General features: G+C 31.9%; 1 protein-coding gene across 1 annotated transcript in view; it reads right to left on the bottom strand.

Moving 5' to 3' along the window:
- The window catches only part of LOC130894050 (uncharacterized), a 141,721-nt gene that overhangs the window by 47,467 nt on the left and 77,327 nt on the right, over positions 1-16,927 (bottom strand). The window lies entirely within an intron of this gene.

Genomic DNA, 16,927 nt, shown 5'->3' with positions numbered 1-16,927 from the left:
TCTTAACGAAACAACATTTACTTCTGAGTCAAATGCGGTGGTTTTTGCTTGATTTCTTCGCTCAAATGTTGCAATAAGTTCGCATGATACTCGCAGTTGATAGTTTTTTCTTTTTCAAGGTAGTCAATGGAAATTATCCCACGCGGATCCCAAAAAATCGACGCCATAACTTTGCCTGCAGATGGAACGGTCTATGTCTTATTTGGAGCCGGTTATTCTTTTTCAGTCCATTGTTTTGATTGTTTTTTTTGTTCTGGGTGTGAAGTGACCTTTCTTTCTGTCAAAAATTGCCAAAAACTCGATGGAAACATCTTCACGACGACATTTTTAACTAATTGTGAGCAGACGTGGCACCCATCTTTACCATGTCCAAATTTTCACTTTTTGAAATGCCTCAAATGTCTGTAGCTCGCGCACTTTGAGTCGACGATCATCCAGTGGATTTTCTTCAACGTTTCTGGTGTCGTCACCTCATTTGGTCGACTGCGATGCTGGTCCTTGCAGATCGTACGGTCTCGTCTAAACTCTAAATTTTTTCTATGTTTACAAGTTCACTATCGATGGCTGCCAAACAAAAATTTAACAACGTGGCGTCTTCAAACTTGAAGTATAAGTTGTATAGATTGAAAAATCACAATATATGATATATAGCATTCTCGTTTCTAATTGAATTGCATAGATTTCATATATTTTATATTGCTGGATAAAAGCTCTTTCGAACAACTTCAAGTTTATAAAAATCGGTTAAGCACAACTGGACCTCTTCTTTGGGTGCCCTCTTCTAACTAATAACCCTAACAAAGTCATTTCTGTCTCTGGTCCTTCTTCAGTGTCTAAATCAGACATGAAGCCTGCCGTCTACCAGGACGGCGATTTCCCTAGATTTTCCCTTCGATCAGAAGTTGCAAAAGTTGCCTGTCCCTATAAGTTCCCTGTAGTTACTTATTCTTTGGACAACTGGACTTACAGGTATTATTAGTTTTCTCCGAAGCCGTTCTGAGTCGAGTACTACACATTCTGATTTTTTGTAATCTTAAGTAAATAATTTTTCTTAAATTTTGTTCTTGGTATTTTTAAAAAGCGATTCAGTTTTTTCTTTATATATAAACGTCTGTTAGTGTTGATGTAATTTGAAATTCAAACGAATTCAAAGTGAATCGAAAGCAATTATAACTTCGAAATATATTTCTTGACAGAATCGAGGTATTACTACCTTCATGGAAAGTTGGGATAATCAAACAGAATTCGACGAAAGTTAGAGTCGGTTAAGTGAAGTTTGATTCCAATATCACAACCGCATTCAGGTTTAGAATAATAATGATTTAGTTATACACACACCACCACCAAATTATCTGCAGGACTACCTGAGTTGAATTATATAAACGAGATGTTTGGAATGTAAATTTACGTTAAGAATTTTTCTTCAAACATATAGTTGGCTGATGATACAAGTTTTTCCATCATTTAAAAATGTTATATTTGTAACGAAATATTTTGTGGACAGATGATACTACGTTTCATAGTAATGGTGGATTAAATCCACCATAATATGCATTTCTGGTCCTAAAAAAATCCCTGTTGGATGTGGAAGATACAACATTAGAGTCGTTGGACTGCAGACATTGAAGCTCAAAATGTTGTCAAACCTCCGAAATCTTTAATGCAGCTCCGATTTTCCTGAAAATTTAGAATTAAGCTGATCTTACCCTACATATCAAGATCTACGTGGTCACGAGTTGATCAAATTGTTTTTAAGGGGCGAAAACCATTTAATGCTAATTTTTTTCAAAACTATGTATTTCTAATGAATCAAACTTCCATATGTCGTAAATAACCTCCAAGTATAGTATTTGGTACAAGGAATAAGTTCAATTTTGATTTTCAATGAAACTGCATTGGTTTTAGTGTAATTTTTTTTAGTTTTAACTATTTTACATCACTGAAATTTTAGTCTAAACGATTTATATCATTTGAAAGGTCCTTTAAAGTTCTTTAAAAAGTATTTCATGACTTTATATAAGTTTTATAAGTTTCATTTTTGTTCATGACAGTTTTTTCGATAAAATACATCGTTACGTGAAAAACTATTGAAAAATGCGATTTTTTCGACAAAAAATCGTATTTTTCAATTGCTAATAACTCAAAAACTATAGCATCAGGCATACCCTGATAGGTGGGTAGGACGCGGGAGTTTATTTATTTGGCCACCCAGATCTGCAGATCTAACTTGTTTTGATTTCCATTTGTGGGGCCGAATAAAAGATCTCGTTTACACCAAAAGATGTCACGATAAGAGATGATATGATTGAAATAATACGACAGGCAATACGGAATATTTTAATGGTAGAAATTGAAACTGCTGTCCTATCCACCAATCAGCGACTGATTCAGCCTAATAGACGTTTAAAAAAAATTGTCGTAGTGTTGATTCAGTTTACTTTCGAAAGATTTAGTTGAACTATTAAGTTTCCATTCAAATCTTTCAAAACTAGTAACAATATGAATATGGAATAACGCCCTCTAGTATTCACGTCATTGATTAGATCGCTTCGAATTTATATATTCTGCTTTTTCAATTCTAGAATTTCAAATACGCCCTCTATGTTATATAATTTGTTGCTGTTATATACTTTGAGTGTGATGAAATGAAATTTTTCATGATAAGAAGGGTTCAATTGGACCTGATATAGGAATTACTACTCTGCAGAATTGGGGTTGTGGTTATTTGTTTGTTATTGCAATAATTCAGACTGAAAAAAGAAAAAACGAACGACCAACGGTTCTTTCTAGGTTTGGAGATTTATTTGTGATGTTTTTCTTTAATTTTGAATAATTTTTTGTACAGCAGGTTTAATTGGTGAACTGAATCACCTGGTTACCAATCTACAGCCGTTTTTATATGCCCACCCGGTACTTTTAATTTGTATTTTTTTTTATCTATGTTTCTGTTTTCAGTTTCCACTTCTATATAGAATATTAGTCTTGTATATAATTATTTGGTATACTTTTTAGTGCAGTTCACGGCACTACTCACTCCACGTTCAGAATTAGTTAATAGCTCAATACTTTACAACGTAAAAAATGTATAATCATTCGCCAACTGAAATTGTAGTTTTCTTCTATGAATTTTATATTTAGATTTTTCTATTTGTGTTTTTATGTAAACAATTTTTTGACTAAACTAAAAAAATGGTATCCATTAAAAATTAATTTCGAAAAGTCGGAATATAGTGATTCCAATAAGTGTTTCCTTTGTTTTTATTTTAATTAACTGTAAAATCATTGAAAATTACCCCGAGCGAATCCTTTTTACATTATTATTACAAAGTAATCCAATTGAACGTATCAAAAATGGAAACTTCAAAAGCAAATAACTCCAAATTGGAATTGAGTGCTTTTATGTTGTTGTCAGAATAGTGAATATACAAAACAAAATTAGTTTCAGAACACAAGTTGATCTGAAATAAATCAGAATCGGAGAATGGTTTTGACGATCTGAAAACGATTTTATACATCTACGAGTATCAAAAATTTCTTTGAGATTTATTCGCTTTTACGGAAATTCCACACGAATTACCATAATGTTAAATCAGTTTCTACAAAAACTTAACCCTTATTACATAATGCTTTTACAAATGTATACAGTGACTCATATTTTTAACCCTTGTGGCTACAAGAGAAAAAGGTATATTCAAGTAAGTAGTCCGCAACCTTAGCAGGTTCCAATTTTCCTTGGTAGCGTTTTTCAATTTTAGTGATATCTTAATCTTCAAGCTCGTCACTTCAAGAGAGAATAGAAAAACTGTATTTTCAAAAATATATTTCATCTCAATTTATAATATGCATCGAGCATTTTTTTTGGTAAGGTCAGAAGTTATCCTGAAAATTTTCAGTAATTTTGACAAAAGCTTCTCTTTCTTTTTCATTTGAACGTTCTTCAACTGGACACAAATCACAGAAATATCTTTCGAATAAGCGTTTTTTACCGTTTGCTTCGATTTTTTCGAAAATCCTCTGGTCATGAAAAATAACAGTCGCTTATGTGATTGATAGATTCGTGCTATATCATTAGATCACTCAAGGGTTAGGTTAGGTTAGGTTAGGTTAGGTTAGGTTAGGTTAGATTAGGTTAGGTTAGGTTAGCTCCGAATATATGACTGAGGTTATTCAAATGTACTTTAGCCTCAGTAAATCGATTTTTGCGTTGGGGGCTTGGGAATTTAGAATTTATATTCTAGAAATTTTATATTATGAGGGATGTTACTTAAGTTTTGTGCGACGATTTTCTATGACTTTGGATGTGGATTAAACCGTCCAAAAACGACAGTTGTACCAGAAAAATCGATGCTATACGTAAACATCATGAGACATACTTTGAGATTGAGGCATACTTGGTCATAAGTTCTATTCGCATGAACATTTGGACGACAAAAAGATTTGTTTTCATTAGATACCACATACAAAAATCGACTGTATAAGACTTTCATCTCGAACCAAATACAACAAAAGTTGTTCGCATATATTGAAGCAAATGGTCGCCTGGAAAGACTGGACATTTTGAATGTTACACCGGTATTTGTTTGTCAGGAGTGTTCGAAAGAAACTAATCGCAGAAAACGAATCATTCTCCACTACGACATTGCGAGTTCTCACACATCAGTTCAAATAGAAACGTTTTTAAACAGTTAAAACATCGAATTGATGGATCGTCCCTCGTATAGTCCATTGATTTTTTTTTATTTCTGCAGATCAAATATTAACGTTTTTCTATACTTGAAGAAGCGGTTGATGCGTTCAAATCAAATGTTTTTGAAAAGCCATATCAAATTCTGAAAATTTCATTTGTTTCTTTCAAATTTTAGTGGCAACCCCCGTATTGATAATGGTTTACTTAATGCCACATACATAGTCTTTACATTCTCTATTATTTAACGTACAATGATTTATAGCTCACTACTGACCTTCAGGATTATACAGGGTGTTTTTTAACCAAAATATTTTCAGAGATGGCCGATTTAAGGTTCTACCAGAATTAATGTAACTTTGTTATTTTGAATAGAAGACCCTGTAAATTAATACGTTTTTGAAATCTTCGTAAAATTTAAGTACACTCTTGTCTGAGAACTTTTTTCGAAAAATGCATACTTTTTGAGTTATTAATTTTTTTGTAAAAAATTTGACCCTGATAAATTATATTTTTACGAAAATACCCTCAAATAAATGAAAATGGTTTTTGTGCCGTTGCCTTAAACAAGGTCAGACGTATTTGAAACTATGTTGAAAAATTTTCCATTTTATACAGGGTGCGTATAAAAAGTGTTCAAAGTTCAACTTCATAAATATCAAATTTCTCAATTTTTTTGAATAGAACCACCCGGTTTTTTCTATTTTAATGCATTCAGGTGTAAAGAATAAGGTAAATTCATGTATACTTTCCTATACGTAAGCCTTACCGTTATCCAGATATTAAATTATTTCTGTAAATTTTTAGACACGCAGGTGCGGTCTAAATTTTATTTATTCGGGATTAAATTCAGATTGAGTTATTTTAACTATTTTCGAAAGTATTAACAATTGACTAATGACAGTTAAATAAGTGTCATTTATTCCAAACTATACCAAAAGTATACATAGAATTTAAAACTTGTTAAAAAATACTATAATAATTTAAAACCTCAAATATCTCGGAGACGACTGAAAGTTGGAAAAGGATTAGTGAATACAATTTGATTTGATTTTTTGCACAGAGCACTAGATAAAGAAAAATAATTGAACGCATTAAAATAGAAAAAAACCGGGTGGTTCTAGATAAAAAAATGAAGAAATTTGATATTTATGACGTTAAACTTTGAACACTTTTTATACACACCCTGTATAAATTAAAAAATTTTCAACGTAGATTCAAAAATTCCTGACCTTGTTAAAAGCAACCCAATAGAAACCATTTTCATATTTTTAAGGGTATCCTCGTAAAAAAATAATTTATAAGGGTCTGCAACAGTCAAATTTTTTACAAAAAAATCAATAACTCAAAAAGTGTGCATGTTTCGGACAAAGTTCTTAGACAAATGTATACTAAAATTTTACGTAGTTTTCAAAAACGTTTTAATATACAGGGTGTTTTATTCTAAATAACAAAGTTATATTCGACTTCCGGTAGAACCGTAAATCGGCCATCTTTGAAAATATTTCAGTTAAAAAGATCATATTCGAAAACCCAAACGTAGAAATTTTTATGATTTTACTATAAATATTTCGCCATATACAGATAGTTTTAACTTGTCGTGGGACACCTTGTATTGTATTTCGTATTGAATTATCAGGTTGAACTTTCCTGCGGTATATCGAAAGTTACTTCCGAACTTACCGCTTCAGTTGAAACTTAACATTTAACATTAATATGCATCAAACTCAAAGTTACCGTTTTATAAATACGATTGTTAATTAATTTTATTATAATACAGAATATTCCAATGGAAATCATGGAAACCATTCGATTTCTAGTAATAAATTTAGAGATTTTATCAATTCTATATATCACAAAATTAGGATATGAAACGTTAGAGAAAGAAATAAAAAAAAGAACAGCAAATACAGGGAAACTATGTAACGCAAAAAAATCATCGTTTCTAATGAAATACCCAATGAAATAATAGTAGAAATATACAAAATAGTAGTTGTACGAACGAAAGACACAGAAAAATGACACCTAGAACGAAAATGAGATTCCTAGGTACCAGAATAGAGAGAGCAAAAAACAGAAGAAGACAAAGGAAAACCTGGATGGACGAAATCTTTAAGGCGATTGATATCAGAGAAAAAAACTACATGAGGTATTACCACAACCAGAACTCCGGATGAACTGGAAAGAATGTACTTTGGGAATACGTATCAATTGTGGAACTGTTTTTGTCGCGAATTTTATATGAAATTTGTGTTAAACTGACAACGTAGTATAACTGATTAGGTGTGTTTGAATTTTGAATCTAGTTCAAGATCTCGAACGTTCACGGCTAGTTTTTCAAAATATTCCAAATATTTTTATACTCCAATTATATTACAAATTGTGCCAATATATTTGAAATAATATCAAAATAATAAAGGTAGACATTAATTCATGGATGTCGAGTAAGCAAAATTTTTCAAATTTTTGATTCTCGATAAATTTAGGTCAGGGACTGCTACTTTTTATTTATCATCAACAATCATAATAAACTCAACATTTCATAGAGAAACTAAATTAAAAATGATGTTGAAACAACAAACCGATTGGAAAATAATAAAGACTAAATTATAATTAAATGAGAAATAAAAAATCTATTTTACTAGTAAATAGTATTTTCAAAAAACATTCAAGGCATAACAAAATCCAAATACTTTTCTTCTCCAAATAACCATTATTCAACAGAAAATGATCCGAGGGAAGTGAATCTGGCAACAAGGGTGCATGAGGTAGCAATTCAAACTTTGATTCATCAATTTTGATCAATTTTGATCAATTTCTCTTTTTTCAAGATGTTGCCAATGGAAATTACCCCACGCGCATCCCATAAAACCAACGCCATGACCTTACCTACAGATGGAACGATCTTTGCCTTATTTGAAGCAGAGCAAATTCACCAAAACGTTCTCTATTGATGGTTCCAGCATGGCATCTTCAAAATTGGAACTTGTTGTAGAGATTATTCAATTTCTAATACAGTAGCAACTACTGCCATCTCTAGGTCAGATCATGTACTTCTGGGACCATCCTCCACCTAATATTTTATAACATATTTCCAGCTCTGTAGTAGTGAATAAAGGAATAAACGAAAATGTTTGCTTCATCAAATATTTCTATTGAACTTCCAATAGTGGACACGTCTTCAAATTGTGATATGTATCAAACTAAAGAAGCTGAATCTGAAGAAAAAGCAGAAGAAAGAAAAATACTAACAGAGCACCAGGTAACAGCGTGAAAAGTTCATATTTCAAAGAATGCAAATGAGCAATTGACCAAAATTGATAGTTCTTTATTAGTAGTAACGTTTGACCTTGAACAATGTTTGTCTAAACTTCGTCTATCTTGTAGTCACGCTTTTTATTAAAGAAACCTTTTGTCATTTAACTTGACTATACATGGTTGCCAGAATTTGGAGGAAATAAGTTCGGAGTCTGGTAGAACAGTTAATATGATCTACCAATTTATTCAGTTTTCATAGATCTCTTAAAAACCCACTATACTGTCAATAGAAATTATTTGTTTATCATTAGGAACAATCTTAACATCAAAAAAAGTCTCACCAAAATGAAAGATCATATAAAAACGAAGACAAAATTGGTTTAAACAGATCAGGGACACTAACAATGTAAAAATCCTTTCAACATCTGAAAACAAGCTCAAGGAATATTCAAGGAGCCTTCAAAAGCCTTTATAGAAATGACTTAGATCGAAGTTCATGATAGTGACAACACCACAAACGAAAAGAACAATGAGAAGTTTGTCCATACAACTGAACTAGAACAAGTTCAAAGTTATGTATATCTTGGGGTGGTTATTGATCAAGACGGTGACGAGGGAGGAGATGTAGAAGCAGCAATGACGAAGGGAAGTAAACAATTGGGTGGCGAAGCTGTATAGGAGCTATATAAGATAATAATTCCTACGCAGGCGAAACTTGGATTCTCAATAAAGCAGATGAAGCGGTGTTAGATATATGGTAAAGGAAAACATTCAGAAGGATACTATGAGGTGAAAAAGAGAGAGAATTATGGCTACGAAGAGCAGATAATGGAATGAGGAATCTATCCAGAAGAATATAGTGGCTGGGTCACATATAAAGAATACCAGATTTTAGAGCAACAAAATAAATTATGGAACTAAGAAAGAGAAGAATTCAGGACTGGAAAATGGAAAACAAAAGGAAAAAATATGAGGCAACTTTTTTTCTCAAGTTCTTTATAATCTCGGCTGCCTTATCATTATTTTGCTATTTATTGCTGCGATCAATTCCTCTCTAATTATTATCACTTCCTTCTTCTTCATTTTCTTGGCTTCTCCATCTTCTTTCTATTTTTGTTCTTCTTTCAAAATATTCTCTACCTTTTGGTTGCCTTTATGAGTACGAACAGAACTAGGAAGTTGGAGGTGACATCCATGAGGTCTACAGCGATGTTTATGAAAAACAAACTCGTTTGATTTAAATCGATTGTTACCGCGTGGTTTAGCTGGCTGCTTCGCTGTGATTCAAGGGTGGAACTTTCTCGCTTCTTCTATTTATTGGGTGGACTGAAAACCGCTTGTTTGGTAGATGTTCTATAATCCACAACTTAGCTGCTGCTGATATTACACCACTATCAAACAACATTGTACGAAATACAAGATTTTTTATTTTGAATAAAACGCACAATGACTCTCCAATGATTTGAGCTGTGCTCACAGCGCGGGTGCAGTGGACATCCACCACGACCTTTGAATACTTTGTAGAAGTGGTTAAGTCCATTGAAATGTTACAATTTCAGGATCGAATATTGCATTTTTTAGAGGACGCAATTTTATTTTTGGGACATGTGTGGGGAGTTGATAGAAGCTCAATTTCAAATTTGTGGAGTCGTCACCCTTGTACTTTGGCCGCCATCTTGGAAACTGGGGTGCAAACATCTTTTTTCGCGATATCTCGAAAACTAAGCGTTTTAAAAAAAATTTGTTGAAACATAATTTGTTACAAACTGTTTTTTCTACAAATGTGTTTATGTAATTTTTTGCTCTAAATTAGAAATTAAAGAAGTTATAAGCAAAAAAGTGAGAAAACTTTTATAAAAATTTTCTTTTTTGCTGCTACAAATTTTTTTTAGAATATATTTACAATGAAAAAAATCAAGAATAAGTTGAACATTTCGTTTTGACCGGATTCTCATGAGCATTGACGAACCCTGTAAACTTTTGAAGTGCTGTAACAGCGTTTTAAATGAATGAAGTTCAAAAAAAATATAGAGAAAAACTTTTCTCAAAAAATCATCTACAAGGTTGATCTGAAGTTATTTTTTTTTTGAAAAAATGTATAAAAAAAAGTTATAGAGCAAAATTTTCTCACTTTTTTGCTTATAACTTCTTTAATTTCAAATTTAGAACAAAAAGTTATATGAACATATTTGTGGACAAAACAATTTGCAACAAATTAGGTTGACACGAATTTTTTGTAAGACGCATAGTTTCTGAGATATCGACCCCCACATACTTGAGATTTAAAAGTCGATCCATCAAATATTCATTCAATCGATTTGCTATCCAGATGAGAGTTTTAGATAAAATATTTTGCGTTTCAATTGATGTTTTTCGAGAAAATTTTAAAAAAAAATTAATTTATGTGTTATATATATAACGTAAACATATTTTTTAACTAGACTAGTGTTTATTTATACATCAACAACAGTATAAATACGACAAGTTTTATTTATATCGGATCTAAATTTTACTTTTAGCGTACGGTTAAAATTAGATCGAAATTCTAAAAATAAATGGACATTATTGCACCTTGGTATATTCATTTGTTTATTCGTAGTACATATACATAAAACGAGAATTTCTTGGAAAGTGACTAAATGTTCCAGATGCTTTTGAAAATGTAGATTCAGGGGAAAGTTGATCACACAGAAGCGAGCACGTCTCTAATTGGAAACCGTTTCCATCATTATTCAAAAACCTCCTTCATAAAGTTTGGTAATGCACAGAAATATACAGGGTGGTGGTTAAATCGACAGAACTATAATCAAAATTTGAAAAAAAATAAATAATCGTATTCGAAAGCTATTATCTATAGTCTGTATGACATTTGACGTCTCTTGAGCACACTAACACTCATTTTATTCATAACTCATAATATTCGGACATCTTAGTATTAAAGAAAATTTTTTTCTAATGATTTAACTTCTTTAATATTCGATGGAAGCTCAGGCTTATTCGTCTTATCTTTTTGACATTTCCCAAGTCGATATCCTTTGAAAAACTTCACAGATACTTAAAATCACGCTCAATACAAGAAGTTGAATAGATACAAGGTCCCGCATGTCAACAATAGAACTTTTAGGTTAGGTTATGTTAGGCTAGAGCTTTTAGAACTTTTATTGCAGTTTCTAAAAGACACTAGTTGTATTTTGAGGAAGAAATATCAGCTCTATGTTTTTAAGGACTAATATAAACGAGTTATCAGCAAGAAGTCTTGACTTCATTCTAGCTTAATACAACATCGGATATTTTACAATTTTCCAAGAACACCTTGGATGTTTGGATCAGCCTAACACAATCATAAACGACCATAAAATGTTTAAAGACATTATAACCTACCGGTATAATTGGACGTTTCTTTTTAGCAACGTAGAACGGTGAATTCTGAATGGAAGATCAGCATTTGTTTACCAGAAGTTTTCGTAAGAATCAGGGAAACCAATCGCCACGGCAATGCGAGTTATCTCACAATAGTTTGAGCAAAAATGTTTTTTAACAGTCAAAAATGATTGTTTCAGACGCGTTCGTTGCTCTTAATGGAGAATTCTTACAAAAACAATCAAAGTTATTGTTTTTATTTAACTATTTCCGAGGTTAAGTAGCAACCTTCGTAGATCTGCTAGCACTTGAACGAAAAATAGTCCAAAAGATTGATGAAGTCAGTTAGACGAAGGTAAAGATGTGACAATGGATCAGTGGTAACCAGAGCTTGCGCGCTTTTTACCAAAAATGAAATAATGGAAAAAAAACGGTTGGTAAATTATTATCTAATACATCTGCTGTTTAAACAAGGTTTATTCCAATCTATAATTGTTAAAAGAGATAGAAATAGAAAACGGAATACATGATGATGAAGAACGAAGAGATTACTTGGAAACTATAGTAGAAAAAATTGGGTGTGATACCCCTTTAAGCGCCAGCGTTTAATTGCTACGCCACTGATTGTAATAATAAATTATTATTTTTATTACGCATATTGTTTATAATATATAATAAATTGTTTAAAATCAGTTGCATAAATGAATCAATAAGAATATAAGAAAATATGAAAGCCAAAATGGTAACCAACAATCGATAACGGTCACAGCATGTGAAGAAGTTAATGATTTCAGTTCAACTTCTAATGTAATTGAAAATCGAATTATGATAGGAGAATGTTTGTAATCATCGATATTTTCTTATTTTTATGGTGAATTGAGACGAAAATTGGTTCATAATTAATAGTAGACGTTACTACTCACTTCCCTCGGACAACAGTTTTCGTGTTCAATAGAAAATTACGAGGCGTGTTTACGAAACGAGTTTGTGACAGTTTTTTAGGTCGTTGTACGGTAACATCTGGCAAAATTTTATTTCTACAACCTGGATTCGAACCAGGTTACGTCATGTGGTATCTTAAAATGATTTTTCGTAGAAAAAAACGTGACTTGTTATTTCTAGTTACGAAATAAATTATAACTTTCGGGGTAATTCTCGAAGGTAATAAGTGCGGAACCAATAGGTGTCTAGAATGAGGAAGTATATTTTTTTAGTTCATTTTAGTTCAACAACGATCATCTATACAATGTGCTTAGAAAATAAAAAACGTTCCGTGGAAGTTCAGTTAATGATCCATAAAAGACGTGCCAAGGAATTTTAGGACAAAATTTCATCAGTTCAAGATCTTCGTAAGGAACAAGAAGTTGTTGCAGCTGTAACAGTTGATTTTATGCAAAATCTACCATTGCCTCACATAATAAACCATTTTTACGAACTCGTCTGTAACATAAACCACGAAGCCGGTCATGTCCGCTTAAATCTGTGGTTTAATTTATTAGAAAGATAATATTTATAAAACATTTGAAGTGTACAATTGAGAAGGGCACTTGACCCTATTGCGAAAACTAATTGTCATCACAGAATTCATAAGTGTCCAAAGGAAAACGCTGGAAATTATATGGTTATTCAAAAGACTTTTGCAGTGAGACAAACTGAAGAGAATTAGATATAATTGGAGTTTTAGAGAAATTTATTATTAGTGTAATGAACCATTTTTTACGAGCTCGTCCATAATATGGATCACGAAGCCGGTCATGTCCGTTTATATCTGTGGTTTATGTTATTAGAAAGATAATATTTTCTATCTCGAGACATTTAAAGTGTACAATTGAGAAGGGCGTTTGACTCTGTCGCGAAAAGTAATTGTCATGAAAATTTCGATTAACAAAATTCATAAGTGTCCGAGAGAAAAAAATTGTAAAGACTGTTGCAGGTAGAAAAACTGGACAATAGAGCATTGGAGTTTCAGTGAAATTTTTTAGTATGATGAACTAATTTTTTCACGATCTTGTGCATAACATGGACCGTGAAGCCAATCCTGTCCGGTTATAACGGAAGAATCTAAAATTTGATGAATGCGCTGGATCGTTGATATTAACTTATTTATCAGTATTTTTCCATACGTTATCATTCGTTTTCACCAAATGATCGTGATTTTGTCATAAAAAATTGTTCGAAAGCATGAGAATACGTCGTAGGAGAATACATTGATTTGGTTTTGAATTCCAGCTCATCATATAGAATCATAGAGCTAAAAACAGAAGATGTTTCAGAATATAAGAAATGATGGCCAACTTTGTACAAAAAACATGTTTTCCAACTGAATCTTATGGAAAAAAAAGTCCCCAAAAGACCAGAAAAAGTCAATCGACATACTTGAGTTTCCAGTATGATTCAGATCGGAAAGGAATTTATTGATTGATCGATTAAACATTCCTTCTCATAAAAAAATAACAAATTTTCATTTTCATCAACCAAACCACATGATTTGAAAGTGCCCATCAATAAAAAAAATAGCCTCGCGGGCCGCTGACCTGCCACGTTCTGTTACTAGTGACCGTTTTTGGTAGCTACTCCGTTTTTTTATGATGGCACAGACAATTGATCAACTGTCTGAAATCTTGGAGCTCGGTTCAGCACACAGGTGACTGGTTCTTCCACCATGAAAACGCATCTGCACACTCAGTCATCACTGTTAGCCAGTTTTTGGTTGAAAATAACATGGTTCCGCTGCCCCACGCACCTTACTCGCCTGACCTGGCTCCGTGCGACTTTTTCTTGTTTCCACGCATGAAAAGGGATACGAAAGGACTGCGATTTGAAAACATTGAAGACATCAAGAAAAGAACGAGACAGGAGCTTGCAGCCATCTTTAAAGATGAGTTCAAACACAGATGACTTGTGAAGATCTCGTAGTCCACACAACTAAAGTGAACTTCCTTTTGATGATTCTTCTCTATATGGATGATATCAAATTAAACGCAGTGAAAAAGCGTCAACTCGATACGAAATATGGAGTTTGGATTGTGGAAGACCGAAGATGGTGTTGTTTTGGACCCATTGGTCGATTTTCTGTTGAGCTAGTCTGCCGCTTCGAGATTTGTTTTGTTGCTCATATTACCTGGCACCCAAACGAGCTGCTGTTCACCAGTTGTTCAAAAGTTAAAATAATTTTTTATATACGATAAACAAAATTCGAAAAGATCTAGATATACAGATTTCTTTGAACTGACAATGTTAAATATTAAATTATTCAAATGTTCTCATAATGACGAAGCAATTTGCACGTATTATACTTTAATAAATTGCCTGTTTCAAGCTTGTATAAAGCAAGAGGACGCGCCAAAGGACAATAGGAGAATAAGACAATGTCTTAGAGAATGAGTTGAATAAAACAGGAAATGAGACGATAATTTCAATGTTGATTGAGGAAACGGATTTAAATTATTACAAACTAAAATTTTAAGACGTTATAACTAATTTTTATAAAGCATTTATTGGTTTGCTTTAAAAATAGACGAGGTATTAGTATAAAAAAATATTTTTAGAGATGCAAAAACAATTTAGTAATAGATATTTCCAAAATATAATTATTATACAATTTCTGAAGAGCCCATCAAATGTTTCACATCGGTTCGGAGGCGCTTTATTTAAGTTTCAAAAAAGTCATAGGGAGTTAAATCCGTCGAAAACGATGGCAAAGCTTAAGAAATTATCCTCTATAACCATAATCGCAGCTAGAAACACATGATATGGTATTCAAAACTGGACTCTATTCGATATTATTAGCAAAAAAACAAAAATTAAACCGATTTATGAAAGCAACGAATCATTTTATTATTGTTTTCAATTTGGTTTAAAGTTGGATTACGTGATTTTTTTTTTTAATTAAACTTTTTCGTTTATTTTTCCTGACGTAAAATATTCTCTCAAAATATTTTCAATCTGTATAAGTGATAAAGTTTGAAATGTATGCTTTCAAAACTCGTAAACACTTTTTTTATCAACAAAAGATGAAAGTAAGTGTCTAATTAGCATGTAAGTTATTGAACAACTATATTTCAATATTATTGACGCATTTTGTTCTATATTAAATATAGAATTATATAAATAGATCTGTTGGATCTACTGGAGCTTTATTGAAGTGGTTTTTTTCTATTAAACATATAATATCGGAAACTTTCCATTACCTAAGCTTATTCTTGAAACTTTTTAGGAGTGAAGTTAGTCGTGATTGGATAATGTCAACTTACAACTTTGCTTTTCAAAACAATTTCTTAACCAAATCGGAAATAAATCAAACTATTAAGAACCCAGTATCAGTGTACAGACCGCCTTAAATTCTAAATCTTATCGTATACAAGAATAATTATAAAATGAATAGAAAAAGATATTTATGGTCAAAATAAATAATTGAAGTTGTAGTTGACAATTTACAAAACTGAGATAAATACGATATATAAACAATGAAGTAATGAAGAAATTAATGAGGTTTAGAGTTCATAGTCATAAATGTGTTAAAAGACATTTTGAATCACTTATATGATTAACAGATCTTTAGAAATGAGGTTTGTTCTCTAGCTTTCTCTTTTCACGGCCTCTTTCTATCTTAGGTTTTCCTTTTATCTTATTCTTCTTCTTTCTCCTTTCTCTTCTATCCTGCTCTTCCTTGGTCTTTCTTTCTTATTTTTGTAAGTTTCTGCTTCATATTCTGCATTAATATTTTTTTCTCACAATCTTATAATTCTTCAAATACGAATGTCAAAATGTGTATGAAAACTTTTATGTACGAGGATGGTCCAAAAAGTACCTGGCCTGATCTAGAAATACCACTGTTTTAGAAAGTATACAATATATACAGCATGTTTCCAGTTTGAAGACCCCACGTTGTTAAGTAGAATTTGTAAACATGGTAAATAACCATGGATGAAACTTGGATCCATTACTTCACAAAAGAAAAATCAAAACAATGGACAGAAAAGGGAGAACCGGCTCCGAAGACTCTTTCATCTGCAGGTAAGGTCATGGCGTCGGTTTTATGGGATGCGCGTGGTTTTATTGGTAATATATCTAATCCTCTAATTCATCCCTTGTTCTGGTGTTGTGAACTATCTTTATGTATATTTAAGCTTGATTCCGAATTTTGGTCATCTCCTGCATTTCTAATTATCTTATTTGCTTATATTATCATCGTACTTTCGTTGTCTTGCCCTAGTATCTGACCTTATACTTTTCAAGATTTTTCCTATATCAGTTTTCTTTTTTGTATCAAATACTTTTCCAAAATCTATAAAACATAGTTTAATTTTTCAGTTATTTATTCAATTATGAAGCTTGCATCTGTTGCTACTCTGTTTGTTTTCAATTCTCGTTTTGTATCTTCTTTGGTTACAGTTTCTTATGTTGTTATATCTTTTTATATTTATCTATTCTGTTTTGTTAATCTTCTAGGGCTTCGAATGTGAGATATATTTTGTTCATAATGACTTTAAGTATTTCTGAGCTTTTAAAACAACTGTTGTAATCTGGTCTATCATTGATACCTTTTCCAATTTTCTATATCACTTGTTGTTTTATCTTTTCTTAGTTTTGCAGCTTCCATCTTTTATTTTCTTAGTTTTCCGC

This window comes from Diorhabda carinulata, chromosome 5, assembly GCF_026250575.1.
Source record: "Diorhabda carinulata isolate Delta chromosome 5, icDioCari1.1, whole genome shotgun sequence".
Classification (NCBI taxonomy): Eukaryota; Metazoa; Arthropoda; class Insecta; order Coleoptera; family Chrysomelidae; genus Diorhabda; species Diorhabda carinulata.
Note: the sequence above shows the minus strand (reverse complement) of the source record. Positions and strands in the feature narration are given on the sequence as shown.